Source organism: Apis laboriosa, unplaced genomic scaffold (genome assembly GCF_014066325.1).
Source record: "Apis laboriosa isolate Shangri-la unplaced genomic scaffold, ASM1406632v1 scaffold19_cov150, whole genome shotgun sequence".
NCBI lineage: Eukaryota > Metazoa > Arthropoda > Insecta > Hymenoptera > Apidae > Apis > Apis laboriosa.
Genome location: NW_025222278.1, coordinates 1,297,763 through 1,322,759, shown reverse-complemented (window position 1 = coordinate 1,322,759; position 24,997 = coordinate 1,297,763). Strand labels below are relative to the sequence as shown.

The window sequence follows — 24,997 nt, the reverse complement described above, 5'->3', positions numbered from 1 at the left end:
AATCTTGTCATCAAAATCTGTTTAGAAAGTGGAAGAAATAATGCGATTGAAATCACTTTTTGTTTTATCTCGATATCTCAATCGATTGTCGAGATACAACGACTCAAAGAGATGAATTGGACTTGAATGGACTCGTACATTTTTTTCTGGAACTAGTATTCAACGATACTTACATCATGTAATTATTAGAATTGATACTAGTCCGGATCTTGGATAGGCCAGTAAGAGGAGGTGCGAGCGAGAGGTCCGAATATGCGACAAGGAAGGATGTAGTAAATGATTAAAAATTATCCTTTTCTTTACACGACGATATCTCGAGAACCGGAAGTAGTATCGAGATAAATCAAAAAGCATTTTAAAGAATAAGATTCCGCGATTCTAACGAATCTTCATTCGTTGACAAAACGTTATTATCTTTGAAATTATAGCGGTTTAAAATTATCTTAATTTTAATAAATTTTTATTAAAGTTTTAAGGAAATTTTGAGATAGATATGTTTAATTTTAAACAAATATTGTTTATAATGATTTTATTAACAGTATACTAATTATTACAATTGACATAAGAATTTAATTTCCAATCAAATTAAATTAAAATTATTATCAAATCATTATTAAATTAAATTAAATAAAAATTATACTTAAGATATATACTTCAATCATAAAATTAATCGAAACCCACGAAAATTCTCTCTTAATTCTTAAAATTCCGTTCGTAGGCTTATCCATTCCTTAAAGGCCGCAACCCTCGATCTATCACCGATTTCAACCGATGATCGATGATTCGAGGGAATTGAAAAGCACTTTAGCGTTCCATCAGTCAACTGACCGTGATAATTTCGCGAACGTGACACCTCGTACGAAATTGCGTGTTGCTCGGTTGATGGCCGCGACGGCCGAAAAGCGGAAAACACGAAGAGAAATCGAATAAGAATCGCGTTGGGACCGGTGCTCGCTGGCCGAACGTCGACCGTTTTGATTACTCGCGAGACACCGTGGTCCCAAACGTGATTCGAACATGGAATCGGATTCGTCGAATTTACGACAGCTGTTTCGATCGCTGCGTGAATTTGCCTCGACTATCGATGCAACTACACACTACGTTCGATTTCGTAGGAAAATTAACCACTCTTTGCACCGCAATCGCTTTGAAATTTTTTTCTATCTTTCTTTTATTCCATTTTAATTAATTCTAGATAATAATTTTATCATAGTGCATCGTTATGGATTTCGTTTAAGTGAGATCAGAGTTCAAGTACGGAAAGTACGTTTTGCAAATATAGATGTATATTTTGCAATAAAAATTTAAAAATGAACAAATTAGAAATGGCTTCTCTAAATAATTTTTAGAGAATATTATCGATCAATCTTTCATCTGTTTGAAATATTTTGATAATTTATCTATTGAAATGAGGATTGGAGATAAAACAAATGGGATTAAATAAATTAAATATCGTATTGTAATTTTGTAATTCGAAGCAGTGATTTTTTTAGTAATAATATAATATAAAAAATTGTTTTTGCGATAAATATTCAGGAACAAATGAAAATAAGATAGGCTGGCTAGAAAATAAAATAACTCTAATAAGTAATAAGTTAAATGTGGAAAATGAGCAAAAGTTTGTAACTCTCTTATCTACTTTACACCCCTTTCAACAAGTTTTGCCGTAAAAAGGTTTGCATAATTATCGCAAACGAAATATTAGCAGGATATCGGTATTAAATATATTTATTTAATTAATCTCGTATCAAAAGGATCAAACTACTTTTCTATAGCAGAAATATTATACGATGTTTTTACGATTTTTATTCACTACTACATCTACTATTAAACGCTATCGTCGAAGGTTAATACAAAAATACCTCTATTTCCCCAGAAATTTCCAACTGAATAATTTTTTTAATATTTAAAATCCATCGTGCACGAGGAAATATTTGATTTCTCAAATAGACAAGCACGAGTATTAATCCAAACATTTTATATCGCTGTAGAAACTACCATTAACTCGTGGATATAAACAAATCAATAGAAATACGAATCATCGTTCGTTCTCTTTAAAACGTGAAAATATTCGAAAGAAAAGATACGGTATTTTGCACAGTTTCATTCAGTTTCAAGTTGCTTAAGAAAATATCTCTCAAAAGATGGTAGAATCCTCCAAATTGTAAAGATCTTTCTAAAGAAAATTGGAAGAAAAGAAAATTTCTGAATTTTTAACAATAAACGAGAAATTCCTTTGAAAATACGTACAAATTTTTAAGATGCATTTAATATTTTAATTTTTAATTTTTACTTGTATACAATTATTGCAAAAAATAAAGAATTGAATCGAAATATATTTCGATCAAATATCCCCAAAATATCTTATCACTTCTTGGGAAGGAAGAAAAGGAAGAAAAATGGATCGAGGCAGATAATAAAAAGAAACGCACACGTTTCCACGCAGAATCATCAAATGTCTCCTTCGATTCATCAAACGTGGACGCACGATGCCCGAAATGAGTAGAGGCAGTTCGCCGATGGGTGAGCCGAGTTCTAAACTGTACTCCAAGTCGCCAAATATTCCGCGACGTTCTTGCACTCGCCGGGCTTTGCCCAGCACTCGACTTCGGGCACTTTGCGGGCCGGAAACTGAGCGCGAATTCCGCCGTCTCTTCGCGTAAACTCTTGGTCCCTCTCCTCTCTCCCGCGTGGAACCGAATTCAACTCAAGTTGAAACTATGTCGAGTCCCCTCACTTTTCCGCGTACCACGGCGTTAAACTGGTATTATATCCCCGTGTCTTCGTTTGCGGGCAACCGTTTCAACCGGTTCAAGTCCTCGTCGCTTTAATTCATCCGCGTGCATAACTCCAGTCGGGATTTTTCTTTTTCGAGGAGCGAGACTCGAGACGAGTGGGTGGTTTTGGTAATGCGCGGTCTGGCGAGAAGTGTTGCTGATGTTATCTTAAACGTGGTATATTTATCCGAGTTGTTAAATGAAGAAGTGGAGAAAGAGAGAGGGGAGGAAGTTTGTTACTTGGTTACTTGGTTGCCGTCCTTTTGCTGGTTTCTTTTGAGGTTAGGAATTTTAATTATTTCGTTTATTTTCGTGATCATTATTGAAGAAAAGTTTCTCATGATCAATTTTATTTTAAAATCATTGATAATTTATCAAACATGTATATTATCTTATGTCTTATTTTATAAATAATAGCATAGACATTTTGCTAAACATATATTAGTCTTATGAAGGACTTAATTTCATTTAAATCTTTTATTTTATTTGCTAGTTATTATAATCACATTATATTTTAATATTAAATGTTATATTTGTATTAATACTTATTTTTAATTATACTATACCAATTAACTTTCAGAATATTATAGGTTAAGTCAGAACGTGTGAGCAATTATACAAACTTATACAATTAAAAAATACGAATTCTTCATGAATTGTTGCAATAATTTTCAAAACAAATTAAATTAGAAAATTCAAAAGTCAATAATGTAACTATGAGCCAAAAATTTTTCTAAAAAACGATTCAAGTAGTTCGAAATCACGTCACACCACTTGGATCAATCGTGTCCAATTCTGTCCACTGAAACGACGCTCGTATAAATCTATGTTCGAGTTGGAGGGAAAGAAGACGTCCACGGGACGCAACGACATGACAGACGCGAGCTCCTCGCGTGCTTCCGGTCGTATGCACGCGCGCGCATTGTTGCGCTGACGTGCCAGAGATGAGAAAAACGAGAAGAGAGGGGGGGAAACTGGCGTTTACGCGAAAGAGACGTGCGCCACAAACGGGACACCATAATTCCACGCGATGGTTGTCAAGTGTGGACAGAACGCACGTTCTCGAGGATTGCTTCGACACTTAAATACGATATATCGTGCGACCAACAACTCGTGGGAGTGGCGTTTTAATAGTGAAAGGAATGAATAATTATTGAATCTGAAAAATATGAAAACTTTTACCTTTTTTATTTTTAGTGCAAATGTGAAATGTTTGATTTAATGAATTGTTGATTTTTTTGATAGAAAATAGAACAATGGATAATTAGTTATTTTTGAAAGTTGTTTGAGAATCCAAAAAAAAGAAAAAAAATGGAAGATTTTTAATAACCTTTTCAATAACTTTGTATTTTTTAAATATTTTAATATTTATAAAAAAAGGAAAAAATCTTCTTTTTCTCGTAAATTACAAATATATAATCTTTCGTAAATATTTGCAATTATGTAAATTATGTTATGTATTTAAAAAAAGAAAGAAAAAACGAAGTATGTAAAGAGATAGATTCTGTGAAATTTTGATCGAAGAATGATGGAAGAGAGGGGGAAAAGAACAGGGAGGGAAGAGAAATATTATCAGTGTCAAGTTGTTTTCGTTTCCATAGGTACAAGTCGTGGCGCATGTTGGAACGTCGTTCTCGACATCGATACACGGACGAGATATCGTGCAAACAAAAGTCTCATCGGGTTTTATGCGGCTTATAGCAAGGGAGGAAAAACTCTGAGAGTATCCGATTTCATGTATTCTATGCGCATCCATTCACCAAGATAAACAGAATATTTCTGAAGCAACTCGGGCCGCCGGATACTGTAAAATATCTAAGAAAATGCGATCGAATTCGTGACGAGAATAACTTTTTGGATTATTTTTAAAAGAGGAAATTTCATTTCTCTTCGAACAATGGTACAGAAAGTAATTGATCACTAACGTAAGAATTTTATAGAAATTTTATAGAATTTTTTGGAAATTTTTTGAAAAACTTAAAATAGAAAGTTTAAAATGGAGAGGATGAATTTCAGTATTATTAAAAAAAAATATATTATTAAAAAAATAATATTATCTGTGTTAAAGATTATTATTATTAAAAAATAGAAAATCTAATATGGAGGATTGTATTGAATATAATATAGTTTTTTTAATACTTTATGTAATTGTATAAATTCTATATTTTAACATAATTATAAATAATAATTCTATTTTTTTTAAAATTATTATTTTTATACTTTTTGTTCATCAAGTTATTATGATCCAAAAGGATATGAAAGTGAATGAAAAATAAATGAGAAGAATATGAAAGTAAATTCAGCAACAAAGGGAAAAATATTAATTTAAAATGTTCCAATTTTTTTTCGACCAACGTGAATTAATTAAACGTGTGTGAAAGAAAAATAATTATATCTCTTCCAATTTATTTATCCTATAATTCCAATCTTTGCTTATCTTTGCATATCATATCCACCCATATTAAAAATATTTAATATGTCAAACTTTCATTTCCAAAACGATTTAAACTTTCGATCAAATTTAATTACACGCATAATAAACATTTTTTAATTGAGAATTATGATCCAATTAATAATCCAACGGATTAATAATTGTCGCTAATTAACTCAAACTTTTCTTGTTATTAAATCTCGTTCCTTATCTAGATATATATGTATAAAAATAATAACAACAACAAAAGAAAAATATAAATCAAAATTCAATGAATCATCTTTGTCACGATTATTCCTTACGAGGTTTCCTCCCCCTTTTTTTTTCTTTTTTTCATTTGCCCCATTGCAATGATTCACTGTCGGTTCGATGCAAGAGAATATTTTTCTTTTTTTTTTCTTTCTCTTCCTTTTTTCAATCCCGGAAGGATAATAGCACGAGAGGCGGAGGAAGCAAAAATGGTGGAAACTGAACGAGCAATATTCGTCTCACTAGAAGTTACACCTCGCTGGCTACATTGTGCCATTCCACAGCCTCCACTTTTCGCAGTAGTCTGCCCTACCATATGCCAGACAGACTCTCACAGCTATTTATGAAATGAAACAAAATGGACGAGATTCGTGAAAATTTATATCTTATACAAAATAATTGTTTGTTTAGAGAATTTCACATCGTGCGATCGTAAATATCGATCCATTGATTTATACTTTCAATTTGAGAATAGAATATATTTATATTCGTTTTATCTGATACGTTGAATATTTAGTTGATGAAAAATATATTTATTAATTAAATGAACGATTTAAATTCAGCATTTAAATCGGTTCGCAATAAGATAATTGTTGCGTTTTATCGTTATTTTGGAATAATTTGTATATCATAATCGTTAGTTAATGCGAGTATTTTACACGAATTTTAATTAGTAATATAATATTCATATTATTAATAGTGAAATAATTATTATTGCAACAATTAATACTTAATAACAGGGAATTATCATCATTTTATTGAAATTTCGTGAAAGATTTTCACTTTTTCACTTTTTCGTGATGCAAAAAAAATTCAGAACTGTTTATCAACATACATTCATACATTATTCCCCCCATATATTTCTATAAACTCGTTATTAATAAATTATACAGTTCAAACAGATCGGAAAGATAAAAGACCAACAAAAGGCAATAAACGAAACATCCCTTTCAAAAACAAATCCCTATTCATCCCTATCGAAATCCGGGGAATAAACTTCACAACGAAAAATATGCGAAAGAGAATTCGTTTCGTAACAATTTCAATAAAAATACAATAAAATTTTCACAAATTGCGTCACGTTGCCGAACTGGCAATCGTCAAATAAATCCCATAAATGTTTTATTCGCTTTCGATCCGTAGCTTCATTCCACGAAACAAAGAACGGTTTTTCACGGTTAACTGTAATAAAAGAATCATTTCTGAAATTCCTCTGCGAAAATCTCGAAAATCTGTGCGAACGAATCGAAAAACAAATTCCCTTCGGAGCAATTCATACATCAGTAATTATCCGCGATGCGATTTAATTTTCCTCTTATTTAATTAAGAGCGAGCGTTAATAGTAAAAATCGAAGTCCCGCGATACATACCCTTTCGATCCATCGAAGTCGATTTAACTTTCCTTTCGACCAGATTGATTAACGAGTAATTCACTTTGATCGATTTCTCTCTCTCTCTCTCTCTCTCTTTGTCTTGAAAAATTTTATCATGTTGACATCGAATAATTAAACTGTTAACACAAATGTATGTAAATTTTACGTATTTTGTTAGAAGATAATTACGAGCAAAATTATTATTATTATATATTATTATTATATAATTATTGTTATATAATTAAATGCAAAATATAATCTTCGACTAGTGACTAATCAAGTCAAAGTGTTTCTTTTTTTATTATTCGTAAATAAATAAATACTACTAAATATTAGTAATAAAAAATATTCTTTCATTAAAACAATTGTATGACAAGACTCTATTTCATAATAAAAACACTCTTATAGTCGCAAACATGGTCCACTTTAACGTTAATCTCATCGAGTAATTCAAGAATATAATAGGAAAAAAATCAAAGAAAACATTCTTGAACTTAACCAAAAAGAGACATCAAGAACTCGTTCGCCATTCAATTTCAGAAAATTTCACGGGAACGAAATTTTTGGGAAAAAAACGTTGGTCGAATTCGAACTTTCCCCGACGAGGATCATCGACAACGACAACGTTGGATACCACGAGCGGAAATGGAAAAGTTGCAGGAACTGCGGCTCTCCCCGTTTCGTATGCCGTATTCTGGTATCTCGTGTTTATTCGAAAAGTTTTCGAACTTCATGCAAATGCAACGACGCGGAGGAACGGCCACGCGGAGGACGAGGGAGGATGCTCTTCGTTACCGAGAATTCGAATATTCCTCTTACTTTTCCTCCCCTCTTTCCATCATACTCGAGGCTACAGTCTCTATTGTTTCGCGAAGGAAACAGAAGCTTGGAACGCGAGGGTGAAACTTCTTTGGCATACTTTTCCTAGGATTAATTAATTGCCTCTCCTCCGTTTTATTCGTTTTTAGTATTTAAAAACTTGAGTTTCTTTCTTGAGAGGGTGGAACATGGATCGAATCGAAATGTTTGGTTGGCCCATTTTTTTTATTTATTTTGAAATCGTTATAATTATGTTTGAAAAGATGGATTTTTAAAGTAACGTTGATTTTGATTCGTTGGATTTTAGTTTTTTTTTTTTTTTTAAGTAACGTAGAAAAAAGTCTATTTTGAAATCGTTATAATTATGTTTGAAAAAATGGATTTTTAAAGTAACGTTGATTTTGATTCGTTGGATTTTAATTTTTTTTTGAGTAATGTAGAAAAAAGTCTATTTTGAAATCATTATAATTGTGTTTGAAAAGATGGATTTTTAAAGTAAGGTTGATTTTGATTCGTTGGATTTTAATTTTTTTTTTTTTGAGTAATGTAGAAAAAAGTCTTCTTATAGAATTATTTCGATTGGAAAAATGTTTATTCACTAAAATATAACGTCGTAAATATCATAAATTATTTTCCAGGTTTATTTTTATTAATTTTCGCGTATTGTTTCCGTGTCAAAACGAGAATAAGTCATTTGATAAAAAAAGTGCATCTTCAACCGTGAGAACCACGGTTGAATGCCTCCTCTGCATAATCGGTTCGAGATAAATGATCACGAGTGAAAGAATAATGCGACTGCCAATGCTAACTGATCCTGTATGGGCCGGTGAATTTTCCTGGCCGCGGTAATGATGTTTTATGTGAGAAGAAACATAGCCCTTCCGGGAGTCGTATACCGTCCGTGAAGGAACGATGCTCTATTTAGATAAGCCGTTATACCATATTAAGGAGGAAGTAACTTGAATTGTGAATATTGACGGTTTCGTCGTCCAATCGTTTGAGAATGATTCTTTAAAATCATCGATACAAAGAATAACGGAATAACGGTTTCGATTTATTTTCGATTATACCTTTCTTTTTTTTTTTTTTTTTTTTTACGACATAAAAATGTTACACCATTTGTGAAAATTTCCAAAAGGCAAAATTTTCAACAGGTGTTCTCGAACTTTGAAACGTAAGTTTTTATTTTTATTTCTCAGATTTTATTTATTTATTCACGAAGATATAAAAGAATTCTTTTGCGTAAAAATAAGAAAAATATTCGAGTGGTTGATTCATCCTGATTAAAATGCAAGCAAATGAAGTTTTAATAACGTAGGAGATTATTTTACAACTAACAAATATTTAGTTGTACTATTAAAATGGCAATTTGATCAGTTGTAGACCCTTCTCATAAATGAAGCTATTAATGCCGAGTTTCTGAATCTTCACCAAAGGACTATTTATATAATTTCAAATCCGGCAAATAATTGAACTATTCTTAAACGAATTTGAAAAATATTCACGTAATATAACAACAAATTAAATAAATTTTCAAATGTAAGAGTCGATATAAAAATCAGTGACACATTAATAATAAAAATTAATATAAAATCATATATCATAAAATAAATAAATATATATTCATCAAATAAAATATTAAATTGGACACGTAATTATTTTACACCAAGATTAAACAATTTAGAAATTCTTAATAAAAAGAGAGAAAACAGGTATAAAGTCATTCTATATCCAGCACAATCCTTGAGAGTCTTGATGCAAATTTTTCTTTCGTTACAAAAAACTTCACCGACAAAGAAAAAAGACAAAAAAAAAGAAAATTGTTACTCGGATAAACTCGAAAACAGTAGCATTTGTTATTTGATATTTTAATGAAATACGCGAGAATTTAATTAAGCTTTAGTAATGAAAGAAGAAAAAACACACGGATTATACGTTTAATCTCGTTTTCTCTAATGTGGCTAAATCAACGCCGCGCCGTGTCTCATTTTTTCGTACTTCTCTATTGTTTGCTACGTGTTCACGAAAATACATCACGAAAACGCGCGACATTTCGCCATTTGTTTCACAGTTAACGTTTTCACGATTGAAATACGAAATCTTATTTTCTCTCCTTTTCGTCCTTGTATTGGAAGAAAAAAGAAGAAGAAGACATAAAAATAAATATTCACGAATTTGGGGGCTTTGAGGATAAATAATACCAATATTTTTTTTCGATTAATAAAACTAATAACTATATTTATTTATTTATTTATTTTTTATTTATTTGTTTATTATTTATAGAAATTTATATTTGATTTATTTTATAAAGTTTTAAATTTTTATATGAATATATATTCAGCTAATTCTAATTTTTGAAAGTTTTCTCAAATTAGCGTATTCTCATGCTTCCATTGAAATTTCTATTCGTCAAATTTCGATACACCTATGCAAAAATCTATTCAAAATCTTCAATAAACACCATGAAATAAAAGAAACACAAAAAGTCTCGAAAGAGAGAGAGAAAGATTAAAATTTGCATCATACATCAAAATTTCAATAATTCTGGACCAAAATCAATTGATCCGCCGAAGGAATAACTCGGTTGATTTCGTGCATATGGGACACGTACACACAAGTTAGCGATTGTCCCATAGGGGATAACACGTGTCGTCGGTAAACATTAATACGCCGCGCGATGGGCGTATCGTGTACGAAACAACAGCGAAACACGGACTGATTGAGAACTATCAATGTGAATACACGAATGCGTGGCGAGCGTGAAAGCATGGACGATTTGCCGATGTAGAGGGGAACTTTATGCAAATAACGACTGACGGAGGAACAATCGTGAAAACTTATCGAGACACGAGTTATGAAACTGTTGTGTGACGCATTCCATTACGAGATACAATAATACGCTTCTAAAACTATCGTTGGATTTTTGAAAATAATTTTGATCACGATAAATATTAAATGTAAAGAGTGAAATTTAAAAATTTAAATTTTGATTACGATAAATATTAAATGTAAAGAGTGAAATTTAAAAGTAAAGAAAAAAAAAAAAAGGAATAGTGACATTTAAGAGTTTCAGCGATATATCAAATTTTCTTTCATTTTTTACCAGCAAGTAAAATATCTTTGATACATTTTATCCTTGTTCCTTTACTTTAACACAAATTAGCTTAAATTTCTGTCCTCAATTTTCTCGAAAGTGTTTAAAGTTTGTAAAGGTATTACATTGATTTATATTACAGGAAAATTGAACTTCACGTCGATAACTTTTGAAGCATTAAACTTGTTTGAGCGACATTTAATGAATAACACGATTGCAATATTTATCAAACAATATATAAATTGTATATCATTTGAAACAATTAAATTAATGAAGAATTGTGATAGGGATTAATATTTTTCACATTAAATCGTATATAAATTTTACGAATAATATAATATAAATAAAACTAAAAATAATATTTCGTTTCCAAACTTTCTGAATTTATTACGTTCGCGTAAATACATTAAATATCGCGAGGATCTCTCTACTTATCTCGTCCATAAATTTCTTCAGAGAAGAAAGGTAAGAACTCAAGAAGAAAGATCTGCTGAGAGGAGGAAAAAAAAAAAAAAGGGAGGGAGAAATGTTGAGAAGAAACGGAAGAGTAACGAATCGGTAAACCTTCTTTATGGAAACAAGCATCAGACGCGTAAAAAGTTGATAAAGAGGAAGCGAAAAAAGGAAACACGAGGACGAGCAGAGAGAGACAGAGAGAGAGAGAGAGAGAGAGAGAGAGAGAGAACAAAGAGATCAAGACGAATAAAAATATCCCGGAAAAATTCATTTTAAACTTTTAACAGCATAATGAAAAAAAAAAAAAATTCATTTTTTCAGCATAATGAAATTAAATACCACGATATCAATCTTTCGAAATTATAAATCGCATTTATCGAAATACAAGATATTCTGCTCTTCTATATTTTTAAATTAAACAAACACAATTATATACACAGAGTATCTTGATACCAGTTATACATCTCCAATCTCGGAGACAAATAACGCGAGAATCGTTTGAACGTGAAAAAATAGAGTCTCGAATAAAAGAAGATTGGTCCGAACACTGATCCAAAGAAACCATCATCGACCATCCACCCTATTTATTCCCCATCCTCGATCCCAACAAGCCACGCTCCAACATTCTCATTGTCGTTGTCCGCCCATCAGAAATTTCCCATCAAACCCGCATTTACACCTCCAATCCGAGAGGCAGAATCCTTTAATAGCCCCGGCTCGCCTCGAAGAAAGAAAGAAAGAAAGAAAAAAAAAAGAAAAAAAACCGATTTCGCCGATGGAGGATCCTCCTCCTCCTCCTCCTCCTCCTCCTCCTCTCCCTCCCTCCCTCTCTCCCTCCCTCCACGCCACCGATTCGCTCCTCTTTGTTCCCGATTGAATGGTAGGCTCGATATCAATTGAAACGCTGCAGAGGAAACGACTCCATCTCGGCTCGACCAACAGAAAATTTTTAATGAAAGTCGGCCAGAGTTTGGCGCAGGGTGGGGGAAGAAAAAAGAGAAGAAAGAGAGAGAGAGAGAGAGAGAGAGAGAGAGAGAGAGAGAGAGAGAGGATTCTCTGGATTCTCTGGAAGAAAGGGAAAAAGTGGGGAGGAGGCGAGGAGGGAGAGCGAGGCAGGGTAATCTCTGACATCTTGTTACAGCTCGGCATAAGAAAGAGGAAGGCTAAGAGGGGAGGCGGGAGGAGGGAGGGGGGACGGTTGGCTCTTCGTGGCCGCGTTCAATTAAAGCGTCACCTCGCGAAGGAAACTTTTATATGAATGGTTTTCATTACGTCGCGGACTTATTAAAGCCCGTCCTTCGCGCGGGCATTAATATCCCTCGTCCGAGACGAGTTTTGTTATCCGAGCCATTCAACGTGGCCACGCGATGCCACGACGATTCTGTCTACCGGTGTTGAACGAACGCCGGGTAGATGATGGACGTGGAGATTCCGGTTACGCATACCGGGAATTAATGGAGCGATTGTTCGAGGGAGAGAAATTGTTAGTCGTGAATTTGAAAAGTGATTGACTTACATAATTTATATAAACGTTGCTGCTCGTTTTCGATGGATTATTTATGTGAAAAATTTTCTGATATTGATATTTGATAAATCAAGTCTTACCGAATCTGTTCGTCGAAGACTACACGGAAACTTGATTGATTTTCGATTTTCTCGTTCAAATGGAAATTATTGTCTTCGTAATCGAGCACTTAATTATTATACGGTATATCCTGAAACAGGAAAAGAAAAACAATATTTTTCTTCAATATTTTATTAATGTGATATTCGCAGCGATTGCGAAAAAAATCGTTAAGGTTAATCTCTATGAGATTTGTATAAATTAACGAAAAAGATGATAATGAATCGTAGATGTGGATAAGTGGATATGATAGATAAATATTGTTCGTAAGAACTGGTTAGATTTGAAGATAAAATATCAACGAAATGCTGTCTCGTTTTTAAAATAAACGATTGTGAATCACCATAGATATGTGTTATCCGTCGATGTGACTTTTTTACGAAATAAACAGCGATATCGTGTAACCTTGTGTACAATCCTGTGCGCTTAATCTTGAATAGCGATCGCATATACCACGCGCGAACAATACTGTTTCTCTATTCCTATAATTCTTATGAATAGACGAGAAAAGAAAATAAGAAGCATTTACGTTTTTTATATAGCAAATAATAATAATAATAATAAAAAAAATTAAACCAATAATATCTATAATTTCTTATTAATTCTACGTTATAATATTTTGTCACCGTTTCTAATCATCTATGAATTAATATTCTGCATAATAAAAAATATACAATCGTCATAAGAATCTCAAAAGAATCTCAAATGCGATTAAAATTAAATATCCGCAAGTACAATTATCAATAAATCATCCATTTCAAGTGACGAAAGTAAATAATTTACGCACACCTCTAAATCCCTCTAATTCACTCTCGATTCCATTGAAAAAGCTCGACATGAATCCAATTCATCCCCTAAAAAAAAAAAAACAACATCCTTGTAACCTACATCCCCTAAAAGCACGATCGTAAACCTCGAAAATTGGATCTCGACTCAAAGAGAGACAAAGACAGAGATAGAGACAGAGACAGAAAGAAAAAGAGAGAGATAGAGAGAAAGAGAGAGAGAGAAGGAGGGAGGATTAATTTTTAAGCGTATAAATAATCTCCCGCTAGGTGGAAAAGCGACTTTGGATCGGGACGTGGCCGAACAATGGGGGTTGTTGCTCACCACTGGAAAAGAGGCTTTTGAATTCGGCGTACGGATATTAAACGTCGTTGGACCACGAAGCCGGTGAAAATCCGAAACTCTTCTATCTGTGGCCAGAGAGCCTGTTGGAGAGTGCAACAACCAGTAAAAGCAACGAACGGAGAGAAAAGAAGGGGAACGAAGAAGAGGAATGACGTCTGTTTGAATTACGGTAGAGCAGAAATTCTGTCTCTTACGTCTCTCTGCCCTTCTTGATTTCACGGAGTGCTCCACGGTTTCCGCAATTTCTTCGCGCGTGTAACGAAGAATTGCCACGCGCGTTCTCATGCGGGAGGTGGATAAAGGCAGTTTTGAGCGGCGCGCCGTATATAAAATGCACGCGCACGAGCGCGTTTATAATTTCACGGTGGAGGAAGCCATCGGTTTGAGGAGGAAAGAGGAAGGGGGGGGGGGAGAGAGGAAAATGGTAGTCGCGAGATGAATAGTCGATGCGGTGGCGGAGTGTTTTGAACACGAAAAAGGTTGTGATGCGCGATAAAGGTTGAGTTGTTGGATGGTTTTTGGGATGATTGGATCGAGATTTGATTGTAATTTTTTAGGTGTATTTATATATTGAATATGTAAGGATGTTTGTTGTGCCTTAGATTTTATTTAAATAAGATAAAATTATTGATGTATATATGTATTCTAACGAAGAAATCTGATACAGTTTGTTATTAAATTTTATCGTATAGAATACCTTGTCTTATTGATATAAAATAAATTTTTAAAGATGGTAGTGTAGGAAGGATAATAAATATCATCTGTATGAATAATTTATTATAGTAAATAATTTATTATAGTAAATATATGAATTTAAGATGACTGTTTCCAATTATTTTTAACAATGAAAAAAGTTTCTAACAAAATATGATTATAAAATCACATAAAAGATATTTAAAAATTATCATAATATAAAAGAAAATAAAAACAAAATAGGCTTCTTTCATTACAATTATTAATGATATAACGTAAAAGATATTTGACGAAATTATCGAAATAATGAAATAATTAATCTACAATTTTGAAAAATCTATAAATAATTTCAAATAAAAGAAACTTTTATTGAGAAGAAACAATTTAAACAAATTTTTATCATCGATCAACAGAATCCGAGACGCATAAAAAAAAAAAATCGAATTTCCAATTTAAATTTCCATCCGCATTTGACCGATCCGATTAAACTTTCTTGCCCTCGAAATTCACTGTTAAAATCCTCTCGAATTCACATTATCGTAACTCGACGATAAAAGTGGCATTACAACCATTTCGAAAGGGAAGGAACGATCGTTGCATCGCATCGGGGAACGACTATCGTATTCCTTTAGAATTCGAGCCGCGCATTTCGTTCGACGTCATAACAACAAGGCGGAAACGAGAACGAGGGTACACCTTTTCCCGGGTTGCGTTGCTAATGCTCTAAGCACTGGTGGGATGCATCGACGACCGTGTTAGTGTAACGCGAGAACTATGTAAATTAGGTTGATAGGAAGGGGAGAAATAAGTTGGAAAGTGAAGGTAGACCGTGAACACGGATCCACGCGTTTTTGTTCACCGCGACGAGATGATGAGAAATGCTAATTACAACGTGTCTTGGATATTAATGACGATGTAAATTCCGCTCTTTACGAGGATTGATGCAGTGTTCTCGAGACTTTACGTTAGAATTAAGTATCCTTTGTTTGAAATAAAAATACTCAATGAAAATTTTATTTGAAAATTAAATAAATTTGTTATCTCCTAATGATTGATTATTTTAAACAAGACAATAAAAGGATCAGAAATCCTAATAGAATTTCCTCTTATCCTATCTATCCTTAGTCATAAAAACAAGTAATTTTTTTTATAAGCGATTATTATTTCTCTATTTCGTATTTTTATTTTGTTTACGAATTTGTGAATTGTAATAAGAAATTATTTTAATTTTAATTTAAGATTTTTGAATTAATATGCGCACGATAATAAATAAAAATATTTACATTATTTATAAAAAATGATTAAATATTATATTGGAAATGATACTTAATATAAGAGAGAACAGAATCCTTAGAATAAAAATCTCATAAAATCATGAGGTTAGTAATAAAAAATCAAACACATCGTCGGATCCAAGTGGAATCCCGATCAGAAAAGAAATAAATAAAAGGAGGAAGTTTAAAAAAGCTGAGAACTCTCCGAGACATCCACGATTTCCCAACTTACCCTTCCTCCCGATTCCCAAACTTTCTTCCCTTCAACAGTATCCACGGATACTTTGCACAATCACAGACGAAAGAAACGATAAGAATCTCAAGAAAGAACGGAGTGGGAGCTTTAAAAACGACAGTGGAAAGGAACAAAACTGAAAAGATTCGCGGAAGAACACCGACGCGTTAATGCATCTGTAAGCAATGTGCGCGCTCGTTAATGCGAATGAACCTGTGTTACCGGCCGAGGAAATGGTCCTCGGGGAACGACAGATTCTTAAAACGCGATTGTGTTGTGTTGTGAACACATAGAAACGTGACGGTTATTACACCCAAGTCTTGGAATCGTTACAAGCGTTCGTTGGTCTGAATTACTCATATACATGGTGCATAGTTCTTTTTTACCGACCGTTTTTCCTTTTACACAAGTAAAGAAGATGTAAGTGAAATTTCAAAAGAAACAATAAGGCTTTGTGCTTGTACCAGATAAGCTACGTAGAATTAGAGTATTTTCTGTTACGATTTTAATTCGTAAAGGAATGATATCCTTTCGCTTTTAAAAATGTCTATTAAATATAGAAAATCTAGAATAGAATTATGATGGATGCGAGATGTAAGGTTAAATCTGCTCATTCTAGTGGAAAAATTCTGTTTTCTTAAAAGTAAAGTATATGATTAAATTGAGATACGAGGGATGAAGGAAATTGATATTGGAAATTTTAAAGAAGTTTGTAGTTGATAGTATCAAACATCAAATAATAAATAAGATTGTCTTTTTTTAAAATTAATAGTTTTTAAAATTTTCACAAATCTATCTAATTTATAATTTCTTTGCAAAATGTGGATAAAAATGTTGATTTTTTTTACTGTTTAGATCAAAAGACTTTATTCAAAGTTACTTGACAGGATAATTTTCTTTCTTTTTACAACTTAGTTAAAAATTTTTTCTTTTGTAGAATTTATAATTTATATATTTAAGTCGAGTTTTAACATAACATTCTCTCTTTCTTTGAAAAAAAAATATTATTTTAATAGTAACAACATAGATGAACATACAATATGATGTTTCCAATGTTGCATTAATTTTAAAAAGAACAAAAAATAAAATAAAATATTATCATAATAAATATCATTATGGTTCAAAAATTTGAAGAATAACTAACTACTTTTTTCTATTGAAATAGAAAAAAAATGTTTTCTTAATTTTCTCTAATAATAAAATAAAAATTATAATATTCATATTTCTCGTATTCAAAACCTATTCTTCTTCCTAATGACAAATTTTCCTCTTCGAGCCAAAAACGTTTCTTTTATTTAGCCAAAAAAAAAAAAAAAAAAAAAAANAAAAAAGAACCAATTCTCTTCAAATCTATAGTATCCACGATAACTGCCATCCCAATCACGAACACGTAGAAAATATCCCACCTACTATCGTTCCAATCCTAACAAACAAAAAATCCTCTCGAAAAAGATGAGAAAAAAAAAAGACAGTGGAAAAATGGAAAAAGGAAAAGGAAAAATAGCTGGTCAAAAATGAGTCGATTCCGCGCCATCGACACCTATCGTCCGTTGTTGGTCGATTTTTTTCCTCTAGCCTATATCCACTATGGTCTTTTTGCTTCTCACTCTTCCTTTCAACGTGATGCAATTCTCTTTCGGCCCTCGCGCGCATTCCAAAGCGGATTTCGCGAACCATCGCGTGGTGGCGCTCGAACCTGATCCTAGCAATTTGTCGCTGCGGCGCATTCGTCGCTGCAAATCAAACCGATTAACAGTGGTGCCCGACCGACCAAACCGGTTTCGTGGTAACGGTGCAAGGTCCCTGTTTTTTCCCGTATAACGTTCGTGTGTCCATTTAAGGATGTAAGATGGATCGTTTGGATTGAAAAATTCGAAGAGTAATCGAAGAGGTGTAATGTTTAGAAATTTTGTAAACAATGAAAATGATTACAGCGAAGATTTAAATTTATCATATATTTGAATTTTTAAAATTGAAAATGTAGATAATGAATCATACGTTTCTTAAATTTAAAAAATGAGAAATTGCGAATAGATTATACATTTTTGAAAGATTATTAACATGTTGGATTATTACATCCAAAGTAAATAATTAATTTTTATTTCTAACAAAGATATATTTTCAATTGTGCATTTATATCACAAATGCATCGATAACGACATTTACCACTTATTAATAAGGTTATCTAAAATTCACTCTTGTTGGTCAATCAATTTACTTCATCCATCAATACTCGATCAATTAAATCCATATCACTTTTACTCCATCCATCATATAGTCAATTAAAAATTCATCACCAAATCAAATAACATTTTATCATATTTTATCATAAAATCAATTTTTCCAGATTGAAACAGATACTTACGATCCATTTTTATTAAAAAATAAGACCTCTAATGATGTCATAAAATATGCTACACACTTGACAAACAACAAGACCAAGTAAAATAGAGATCGTAAGAACGAATAATTCGAATTTGCTTGCCTTGAACGAAATCTCGAACGAAATCGATAGAGGAAAATCTCTTTCACCCTCTTTCCAAGCGATTTCGCTAATGCTATTTGCGAGTTCATTGCCGCTTTGCTCGATAGAGAAATCTTTCATATGACTTCTCCTCGAGGATGGAAAAGGGATATTTTTCGCGATTGAAAAGGGGGTGAGTTTTGATTTCGATATTTGACGGATCTCCTCCCGCACTGGGGAGAAATATTGGCGAGATTTTGATGGATATCCGCGATGAAACGCGTTTATGGGGGCAAGGGAGATTGATTTTCTAAGTTGATTGCGGTATCTTTTTGAATAAAATGTTCGAGATAGATTTCAGATTTTGTTTTCGAAAATTTTATTACGATTAATCGTAAAAATATGTGGCCGATTGGATGTTTAGAATATTTTATGAGAAATTATTTTATCAATGAATAAAAATTTTAATATTTTATACAATTTTTTATACATTTGTTATTTCATCATCAGCTAAATTTAAAAAAAAAAAATGGAAAAATCAAATAACGTTATAATTGACTGTAAGTTAATTTTATTAATTTCAATGTAATTGTTATAGTTTTATAAAAAATTAATTTACTAATATTATACTAATTAATATAAAATCTAATATTTAGTAAAAAAATAGAATATAATGGAAAATTACATGTTGAACCAATAATATTGTAGAACATTAGGAATTTTCTCAAAAAATGTTAAAAAATTTAAATAAAAAAAGAAAGCAGAGATTATATAAAAAAATTTTTGTTGCAAAATTTTATCAAAAAAAAAAAAGAGTAATAACTTTCACTGAAACGAAATAAAATACCATAATTCTTGTTTNATTAATATATAATATTTTATAATATATATATATATTATAATTATTTTATTTTATTCAGCATGAATTTTTATTTTATATAATTATTAATCATTTGTTTTTTTTATTAGTTAATTATTATTTTATTTTGAAAGAATAGTTACAAATATAATATAAATACTCACTTGTTGCTCGTACTAAATAAATCAATCAAATACCTGATTTTCTTTACCTTTAAAAATGAATATTTATCTTTATCATTTAAAAAATTCATCATTTACGTAAATAAAAATTTCTTTTTCGTTCACAAAGTTATTCTTTTTTATTTATAAATTATTTATAATATATAATAATTATATATTATAATTATTTTATTTTATTCAGCATGAACTTTTATTTTATATAATTATTAATAATTTGTTTTTTTTTATTAGTTAATTATTATTTTATTTTGAAAGAATAGTTACAAATATAATATAAATACTCACTTGTTGCTCGTACTAAATAAATCAATTAAATACCTGATTTTCTTTACCTTTAAAAATGAATATTTATCTTTATCATTTAAAAAATTCATCATTTACGTAAATAAAAATTTCTTTTTCGTTCACAAAGTTATTCTTTTTTATTTATAAATTATTTATAATATATAATAATTATATATTATAATTATTTTATTTTATTCAGCATGAACTTTTATTTTATATAATTATTAATAATTTGTTTTTTTTTATTAGTTAATTATTATTTTATTTTGAAAGAATAGTTACAAATATAATATAAATACTCACTTGTTGCTCGTACTAAATAAATCAATTAAATACCTGATTTTCTTTACCTTTAAAAATGAATATTTATCTTTATCATTTAAAAAATTCATCATTTATGTAAATAAAAATTTCTTTTTCGTTCACAAAGTTATTCTTTTTTATTTATAAATTATTTATAATATATAATAATTATATATTATAATTATTTTATTTTATTCAGCATGTACTTTTATTTTACATAATTATTAATAATTTGTTTTTTTTATTAATTAATTATTACTTTATTTTGAAAGAATAGTTACAAATATAAATACTCACTCGTTGCTCGTACTAAATAAATCAATCAAATACCTGATTTTCTTTACCTTTAATACGATTTCAGTTAAAACTAAATAGTGATTTTATTCAAATAGCTCCTTCATCAAACTTGAAAACGATCTTTTATCGCTTTCAGTTGCACGATATACGCACGAGTCTACTAGAACACGATACGCTCGATCCATCGTCGATCTTTCTCCCTCGTACCTCGAATCTACGTTTACACGATTAACCCATTAGGTTAATCCCGATTGTAAATCCAGCTGGTGACCTGTGGCAACTCCATTTTTTAATCGACCACCGTTTTTTGCACTTTAATTCTCTATCGACCATTTGAAAACGTGCAAAAAGACCAGATAATAATAATAAATGAGAAAAGATAAAAAGAATTTTATCCCGTATTTTATTGATAAATTTGAGAAAAAATTTATAGTGTCTCTTTTCCACTCCATAAATAATATCACTATAACATTCAATGATAACATATTATATTAGAAATGAATAATTGGAAAAGATTTAAATTATTAAATCTCTCTCTCTTAACCCAATTACAAAATTATATTCAATTAAAAATTTTAACTTTCTAAGAAATTAAATTTAGAATCCAATCTGAATATGATTTTTCAATCTAAATATTAATTTTGAATATAATTATAAATATCATTTTTATAATTTTCTTTTTAAAAATAAATATTTCCCTACTTTAATCGGCTCGCGTTAAATATAACAAACGCTTAAGATAGAAAAATCGATTTGTCCTCGATTTCCACTTTTTTTCTTTTTTTTTTTTTTAAACAAACGATCAGCCGGATGGAACAAGTAACATTCGCTCGTTATATCGTGTTTCCGACATAATGCGTTCTCGACTTTAATTCTTATGGTGCAAAGTGCATTCACGGTCAAAGAAAGGCTTTTAACCCGTGTTGAAAAGAATTTCTTCCTCGCAGGAACAGAGATGAAAATTCAGCTCCCGTTAAAGATCCCCTTTCCTCTGTCATGCAATTAATGTTTAAATTTTCAGTTTACACGATGATTACTTTAACCATAATGGCATAGAAAGAATTTCTTCGCAATCAATTTACTCAACGTTTGATCCTCCAATTTTTATGTTAAAACTCGATCTATAAATGATGTTCCCAGCCTCGTTATAATATACGCATACTAATTCTTTTTAATAAAAAAATAGATATACATATTTCTGGAAAATTTATACTCGTTCAAACTTCCTCTTAAAACAACAAAATTCCATATACAACACTCTAACTAAGCGTTTCAACAACCACATCGTAGCACGATCCTTAACCACGAGAACTCTCTCTTTCTCTCTGTCTCTCTCTTTCTCTTCAACTCCAAGTTCATTCTATCAACCAACAATACTACTAAAAAAAAAAGTTAATAATTAAAACCATATCATCCATCAGTTCCATAAACAGAGTTCTCTTTAAAAAAAATACTTTACACGACCCTGTTCATCGTTGCTCGATTCTCGAGAAATCGTTTATAAACACGCGAATGGCGGCACGAAACGAACCTAACCTTTCTTCTTTTTTTTTTTTTTTTTTTACGAGAGATCCAGTAAACCGTTTAACGAAACGATATACACAAGCGTGGTTCCGTCGAAATGACGGAATACCGATAAGATACAGGTTCGAAACGAGAGTGTCGTTATTAATAAAGCATGGAGGGAGGAGAGGAAAGAGGGTGGTTGGTTTGATCGGCGGTTATCATGGCCGACTAAGGAACCAGGGATCATGTATAATTCAGCGAAAACTTGGCCCTCTGGCGGCGTAGCAGGCGAACAACCGTGGTATCGGCGCATCACGGACACAGGAGAATAACGGCACTCTGTCCTTTGCCTCTCATCATCGTCTCTACCCTCTCGTAATCTTTACCGAGCCATTAACGTCCAACAACTTTTTATACGCCCGTCCCGGTGAATCGAGTCAAGCTGCACCCATCCACTTTGTTACGTAGCGAGAAGATACAGCGTTCTTCGATTCTTCGAGATTTAGTTTGGAAGGGAATGGGACAGATGATTTTGAGACGAAGACAAAACTGTTTTTGAATGACGAGTAATTATTTTTCTTCTAAGACGATGTATTTTTAGATGGAAAATTTTAGATGTTAATTTAAATGTTGATAAGAATATGATTCTCAGAAATGATTAGATTGTTTAGGAATTTTGAGGTTTGTAAACTGTAAGAGAGAAAATGGAAATTTTCAGGAAATAAAAAATAATAATGGAAACTGTTTGAGAAAAATATGATAATTATTTTCTAAGTTGAGACGTTCTGTCTATGAAATATAGAAAATATTCTAAAGAAAAAGAGAAGAAAGAATGTAATATGAAGGAAAAGTATTTTAAAAAGTGATTTTGTTTTATTTTAGTAACGTTTTAAAAGAATAGAATTAAATTTAGATTGAAATATATTTAGATTTCACAATTTGATTAGATAGATAACCAACAATAAGTTTATCTTCATCAAATAACATATCAATATAATCAGATTTCCCTTTACGATAATTTTTAAATTCAGATTTCATATCTATATTCAATGATAAGTTTTAATCAAAAGTTGGCTCTCATAAACATCTATATCTTCAAGCTTTCTTAATCTATATAGAATTTACATATACAAATGTTAAAATATTAAATACAATTCTAAAAAATGTAAGATTATCATTATATTCGAGAAATCAATTTCGATTTAATCAAAAAATGTCAATCCAATCAATCCATCAATGTTCGATCTATAAATTAACAATAAGAATCTAAAAATTAATAAATTGATCACTAAGAGTCCATTTATGATTATCTCGTAATTAATTTTTACGAAAAATAAAAATCAGAACGTTTTAATATAGCTGTAAATCGAAAAATAATATTATAATACAGTAAATTTGATTTAAATTCGTAAAAATATATGTTAATTACTAAATATAATATTATAAAAAATTGTTATATTCATAAATTAATAGTAAAAATCTAAAAATTAATAAATTATTGATCTTTATATTCGAAAAATTGATTTTAATGGAATCGGCAAAGAACGTATATATTCGTCGATTTTCATAACTCTCGCTTTCTATAAATACGATATAAGTCGCGCAAAGGAGATCAGTTCTTATCAAACTTTCCTAATAGATAGATCGAAATTATAACACTTTAAGTAAATTTTTATAACATAACGAAAAATTTTCAATTATTTTTTTTTAATAAAATAAATTTACTGTTGATATATATAACATATTATTGTTATATATAATTTAATATTGTTGGTATATATAACATATATTATTTATTCATTTTATTTTTTAATTTATTTATTCGTTTAATTATTCACACATTTATTTATTTATTCATTTATTAATTTATACTTATATTTATTTATTAAATTTAAATTTTCATTTTTCATTTATTAATTTTTTAATAACTTACATTTCCATTTACTTATTTATTTATTTCTACATTTATTTATTAATTTATACTATCATTTATTTATATTTATATTTATTAATTTTTTCATTTACATTTTCACATATTTATTTATTAATTCATTTTTATTTTTATTTATTTATATTCTTAGTGATTTATATTTTTATTTATTAATTTATGTTGCCATTTATTTATTCTTTTGTTTATTAATTTAAATTGTATTTCTATTTATTTTTTTATTTACTTATCAATTTATAGATTTATATATTCATTTATTTATACAATACCAAATTTAAATTTTTCAATTTAAATTTTTTTCTGCATGATTGCTTGCATATAACGACTTAAATTTATTTAATTTGGCCATTTTATATTTACACTCGGCAAAAGTGTATCATCTCTTACAACACTCGAATTTCATACAGTCAAAAAAATCACTTTCCCTATGAACTATTTAGAACTTAACAATCTATACCAAAATCACTTTGAACTAAAACCAACACGAACACGTACATATTCGATCATGTACAATAATTACATGTATTCATGTACAATAATTAAACTACAAAATACTACTTATCGCTAAAATAATTCAAATCACTCCAATCAATCTCCAAAAAAAAAAAAAAAAAAAAAAAATAGTTCCCGTGAAATATTCAATTGGTGAGGATCCACAAAGTTATCCCCTTTGTCGCCCTAAGGGTTAAGCACGCCATAAAATTCAAATTAAAACCGCGGCGGAAGCTCAAACCGCGGTTACACCGCCTCTTATCTTCGCGACGATATCCACGAAGAGGAGGGAGAGGGGGGGAAAGAGAGAAGAGAGGGGACGGTGAGAATCACTCCGGATACGAATACGCTTCTGAGCATTCGCCATAAGCAGGCGAGAAGTGGAAGCTCCACTGGTGCTTGAAACTTAATCCACCGCGTCGTCATAAGATAACGGCACTCGGCGCCGCATAAACTTCATTGTCCCGTGCTAAGCGGCGGTCGCAAGCATCGTCGACGTCTCGTT

The 24,997-nt window shown here is 30.8% G+C and overlaps 1 protein-coding gene across 5 annotated transcripts in view; it reads right to left on the bottom strand.

Moving 5' to 3' along the window:
• Positions 1 to 24,997, bottom strand: part of LOC122712191 (putative polypeptide N-acetylgalactosaminyltransferase 9) — a 302,022-nt gene that overhangs the window by 98,817 nt on the left and 178,208 nt on the right. Inside the window, exon 4 of one of the 5 annotated variants that reach the window (XM_043931624.1) lies at positions 12,805 to 12,914. The exons of the other annotated variants lie outside the window; for them this stretch is intronic. The gene's annotated coding sequence lies outside the window, so the exon portion shown is untranslated. The remainder of the gene's footprint in view (positions 1 to 12,804; positions 12,915 to 24,997) is intronic. 5 annotated transcript variants of the gene reach the window in all.